The 5,895-nt window shown below is 31.7% G+C and overlaps 1 non-coding gene across 1 annotated transcript; it reads right to left on the bottom strand.

Moving 5' to 3' along the window:
• Positions 1-5,001: 5,001 nt before the first annotated feature.
• Positions 5,002-5,108, bottom strand: LOC139895023 (small nucleolar RNA R71). Its single transcript, XR_011775495.1, has one exon. It is a non-coding gene; the product is annotated as a small nucleolar RNA R71 (small nucleolar RNA).
• Between the last annotated feature and the right edge of the window lie 787 nt (positions 5,109-5,895).

The following is a 5,895-nucleotide window of genomic DNA, read 5'->3' as shown; positions in this document are numbered from 1 at the left end:
AATTTAGGTCAAGAAGTTGTCGTCCAGACCAGCTGTAGGTTGACGAAAAATCTAGAAAAGTCATCACTAAAATCAGCAGGAAATCCACGGACCTCAGCATTAAACAGGGTCGCTAAGTGGTCAGATTTATCCTAACCATGAGAAGGATTTCTCTTGTACAATGGGGGGCACCATGCAAATTAGCTGGATAAGACTAATGAATCAGATCCCCAGAAAGGATAATCTCCTTAAAAGATCAAAAATCAGCTTTTAAGCCTGATATTACTCAATCCTTGAGATTGACCTTAAAGATTGAGAATTACAAACTCATGGAATTCAATGATATCAAAACTCGAGCCTGAACGAGAAAATATTTTGATCAAAAATAAAACCGATTTGTTTTCTAAAAACCCATTTTCAATACGTTCATTACCATTGAACGTAAAATCCTAGGAATTCACCTGGAATTCATTAGGTCACCTGAACCAAATCGGGTGTCAACCGTAAGAACGGTGGTTGCATAGCATGGTCAAAGACAGGACCTTGTGCCAGACCGAAAAATTATAAGGGTGAGCTTTACTGTTGCTTTCCTAATACAAGGTTAGCAAGTGGGTGACACAAAACCATAAGTTTTTAGCTAAAATTTTCAAATATGAAACCCACCAAACCCACAAAAATAATTTGCAAACACCGGTGAAGGGTTATTCCGGAAAACTTATCTAGGGTAAAAGCTAGATTGAATTTTCAAAAGATCAAATATTTTCATAAAGATCCAATTTCCTTAATGGATCTAAATTTTATAGTCATGTGGGACTGTAAACCACATCGTTACTACCATTGTTTATACCGCCGTATAGAAATCACTGATGTACAAAGTGTGATGAATAAAAAAGTGATTCATGTATGTTTTATTTCAAGTTCTGTATTGCTTGAGGACAAGCAACGCTCAAGTGTGGGGATGTTTGATAAGGCTAAAAAGGAACATATATTTCATAGCAATATCTCTCCTAAATAAAAGGTTTTCATATGTAATTGTATTATATTTTCATTGTAATTGTTTAAATAAATAAGTGCGAAGACAAAAAGGCGAAAACGAAGATTTGAAGACACAAACGTCCAAAAAGCTCAAATGTTCAAGATACAATTCAAAAGGTTCAATTTATTGATGAAAAACGTCTAAAAATGACAAGAGTACAAGTTACAAAACGCAAAGTACAAGATATTAAATTGTACGCAAGGACGTTCGAAAATTCGGAACCGGGACATGAGTCAACTCTCAACGCTCGACGCAACGGACTAAAAATTACAAGTCAACTATGCACATAAATATAATATAATATTTAAATAATTCTTATAATTATTTATATATTATATAATATATTATAAACCGTCGGCAAGAAAGGCTCCAAACTTGTGTGAGCTGTAAAAGCAAACTCCGCGAGTTGCGGAGTTTGCAGTGCAAAAATCACGCGAGTCGCGGAGCCCCAAATTTAGAAACTGCCTATAAAGCTCGCGCATTCTGATCGTAAAAACATGATATATATCCATCCTCTCTATATCTATACGTAAATATTTATTTATATTTATATTTTGATTTTAATTTTAATTTTAAATCCTAATAATAAGGGTATGTTAGCAAATGTTGTAAGGGTGTAAGTCGAAATTCTGTCCGTGTAACGCTACGCTATTTTTAATCATTGTAAGTTATGTTCAACCTTTTTAATTTAATGTCTCGTAACTAAGTTATTATTATGCTTATTTAATCCGAAGTAATCATGATGTTGGGCTAATTACTAAAATTGGGTAATTGGGCTTTGTACCATAATTGGGGTTTGGACAAAAGAACGACACTTGTGGAAATTAGACTATGGGCTATTAATGGGCTTTATATTTGTTTAACTAAATGATAGTTTGTTAATGTTAATATAAAGATTTACAATTGGGCGTCCCTATAAATTACCATATACACTCGATCGAACACGATGGGCGGGGTATTTATATGTACAAATAATCGTTCATTTAACCGAACACGGGAATGGATTAATAGCCACTAGAATTGTTGAAACAGGGGTGAATTACATTCAAGGGTAATTGGTGTAATTGTTAACAAAGTAGTAAAACCTTGGTTTACACGCAGTCGATAACCTGGTGTATTCATTAAACAAAGTATTAAAACCTTGTTACAATTCGAATCCCCAATTAGTTGGAATATTTGACTTCGGGAATAAGAATAATTTGACGAAAGCTTTCGCTCTTTATATTTATGACTGATGGAATATTATGGACAAAATCCGTATGGACATATTAAATAATCCAGGACAAAGGACAATTAACCTATGGGCATAAAACTAAAATCAACACGTCAAACATCATGATTACGAAAGTTTAAATAAGCATAATTCTTTTATTTCATATTTAATTTTCTTTATTTTATATTTAATTGCACTTCTAATTATCGCATTTTTATTGTTATTGTATTTAATTGCACTTTTAATTATCGTACTTTTTAATTATCGCAAGTTTATTTTATCGCACTTTTATTATTCGCAATTTCATTATCGTTATTTACTTTACGCTTTAAATTAAGTCTTGTATTTATTTATTATTTTACATTTGGTTTTAACTGCGACTAAAGTTTTAAAATCGACAAACCGGTCATTAAACGGTAAAAACCCCCCTTTATAATAATAATATTACTTATATATATATTTGTATTTTTATAAAAGTAAACTAATATAGCGTTAAGCTTTGTTTAAAGATTTTCCCTGTGGAACGAACCGGACTTACTAAAAACTACACTACTGTACGATTAGGTACACTGCCTATAAGTGTTGTAGCAAGGTTTAAGTATATCCATTCTCTAAATAAATAAATATCTTGTGTAAAATTGTATCATATTTAATAGTATTTCCTGCTGAAATTTAAAGCTATTTTATATACACCTCGCATAACATCAAGTATTTTTGGCGCCGCTGCCGGGGACAATTTAGCTTAAAAGCCGGAAGCGCAACGCTAATTAAATAATTAAAACTTGTGTAATTTGTAAAAATACGTTTTTAATTATTCGAAAATATAAAAAGAAAAACAAAAATTTATATATTTTTAAGATTTTATTAAATATTTAAGTTTTATAAAGTTTCTTTATTTTTATTTTAGTTTTTAAATATAAGTTTTTATTATATAAATATTTTTATTTAAACAGAAAATATAAAATATAAATAAAAAAAACGTCGAATTTCAAAACTGTACCAGAGTTGAATTTTGGAACCCCGCGACTCGCGGAGTTTGCTGCTTGGAATACCGCGACTCGCGGACATACTCTGACACCGACAGAACCCTAATTTAGCATTTATTACGGGTAATTATTAATTATTATTATTATTAACTCTAATTAATTATTATTATTATAATTAGTTTTACTTTTTATTTAATTTATATTTTAGTTAAATTAGTTTAATTAAATTGTAAAATTAATAGTTTTAATAAATAAATAATATAAAAATAATATTTTTATAAAAATTGTACTTTTTACAACTTTTTATATATTTTTATATTTTGTCCCTTTTTAATTGTTTTAGCGTAATATTTGTATTTTTAGCTCATATTTAGTTTTAAACTTAGTTTTTGCCATAGTTATTTTTACTTCTAGATTTTTAGGCTTTGCCGTAGAATTCCTTAAGTGCTTTTTCTTTATACTAAGATTTAGGTACTTTAGAATTTTGCGACGCCTTTTTAAGTTTTAGTTTCTTTTTAAGTTATTTCCATTTGGGATATAGTTTTTCCTGTATGCTTTAATATTTTTAGACGACTTTTACCTATGTATCAATTATCATTCCAATTAGTAATCTCAATTTGCGATTATAATTTTAAGTTAGTTGTAGTAATAGGGTTAGGTTAGTTAAGTGTTTTTAAGTGTTATAAGTTTCTTTTATTTTTCCGTCACCTTTTATTTTTCAACCATTTTTTTTTTCGACCTTTTTCGACACGCTCTTTTTCTTTCTTATTTCTCGCTATTCTAGTTTTTAGGACATAGATTTTTATTCTACTTCTTATCTAAATTTCTTAAAATTACGAAAATTTATTTTAAATGGTTAAATTAATAGACATCAAAATTTTCTGGTTCGTAGTAATAGTTGGATTTGTATGTGGACCGGGTTATTGGAGCCAAACAGTCCTCAATTATATTGAGACCAAACGAATCCTGCCCCTCTGCTGCATCTTTTGGCTATTCAAAACGTGGGCAAAATCAGAATAGTCTATTGATTGGATAACTTATTATAATTTTTCTTTCCTTTTAAAAACTAATAGGATATTCAGTGAATGCACCGAGCAAGACGTTCACCACCTTTTGTACGTTCACCACCTGTAACTAGATCAAGACATTTAGCAAATATTACCGCCGTTGATTTTTCTTTAGAATCATCATCCAGTCGACCAAGTACTCCAGTTCAAATTTCCGATAATCCATTTTTTGAACCCGACCTCACAATTGAGAATCCGGAGAATATTCAGGGACGATTCATAGATCCTGAACCACTAAATTTTCCTCTGGAACCACCAATCATTCAAACAGAGATTGTTGAGGAACGAACCATTAAATCAGAATCCTCTAGTGATTCCGATTCAACAAATTCAATTATGGAAGTAACAGAACCTTTAAGTATGGAAGACCGAATGAGAGCTAAACGCACTGACCAAGGTCACGCAATTACTCATCCAGACATTAATGCGCCAGATTATGAAATCAAAGGACAAATTCTACACATGGTGACTAATCAATGCCAATTTAGTGGTGCGCCGAAGGAAGATCCAAATGAACATCTACGTACCTTTAATAGGATCTGCACACTATTTAAAATCCGAGAAGTGGAGGATGAACAGATATATCTCATGTTATTTCCCTGGACTTTAAAGGGAGAAGCCAAAGATTGGTTGGAATCGTTACATGAAGGGGCGATTGATACATGGGACGTATTAGTTGAAAAATTTCTTAAACAATTCTTTCCGGCATCTAAAGCCGTAAGACTTCAAGAAGAAATTGTTACGTTCACACAGAAGCCAAATGAAACTCTATATGAGGCTTGGACAAGATTTAGAAAGTTATTGAGAGGATGTCCGCAACATGGTTTAGACACTTGTCAAATAGTACAAATATTCTACCAAGGATGCGACATCACTACAAGGAAAGATATAGATATAGCAGCTGGTGGTTCTATTATGAAGAAAACCGAAACTGATGCTTACAAAATTATTGATAACACTGCTTCCCACTCACATGAGTGGCACCAAGAAAAAGATATCGTTAGATCATCTAAAGCAGCTAGAGCCGATTCTAGCCATGACTTAGATTCCATTTCCGCAAAGATAGATGCTGTGGAGAGACGAATGGAAAAGATGACTAAAGATATTCACTCAATACGAATTAGTTATGAGCAGTGTGGAGGACCACATTTGACAAAAGATTGTCTCAGTATTGAATTAACAATGGAACAAAGAGAGAATATTTCATACATAAACCAAAGGCCTGGAAATAATTATCAGAATAATTATCAACCGCCAAGACCGATTTACAATCAAAATCAGAATTATAACCGAAATATTCCATACAACAACCAACAAGGTCCTAGCAATCAACAAGTATCCAATAATACTTACAACCAGCAAAGACCTAATTTTCAAAACAAACCACCACAACAAACCGATGATAAAAAGCCGAATTTAGAAGATATGATGACGAAGCTAGTTGAAACTCAAACGCAGTTTTTCACATCTCAGAAACAAACTAATGAACAAAATGCTAAAGCATTTAGAAATCAACAAGCTTCTATTCAAAACTTGGAACAAGAAGTAAGTAACCTAACAAGATTAATAGGTGAAAGAAAACCGGAAAGTCTACCTAGTGATACAAATGCTAAC

The sequence above is a fragment of the Rutidosis leptorrhynchoides genome, chromosome 2 (genome assembly GCF_046630445.1).
Source record: "Rutidosis leptorrhynchoides isolate AG116_Rl617_1_P2 chromosome 2, CSIRO_AGI_Rlap_v1, whole genome shotgun sequence".
Lineage (NCBI taxonomy): Eukaryota > Viridiplantae > Streptophyta > Magnoliopsida > Asterales > Asteraceae > Rutidosis > Rutidosis leptorrhynchoides.
The sequence above is the reverse complement of the archived record's forward strand: the minus strand, read 5'-3'. Positions and strand labels throughout refer to the sequence as shown.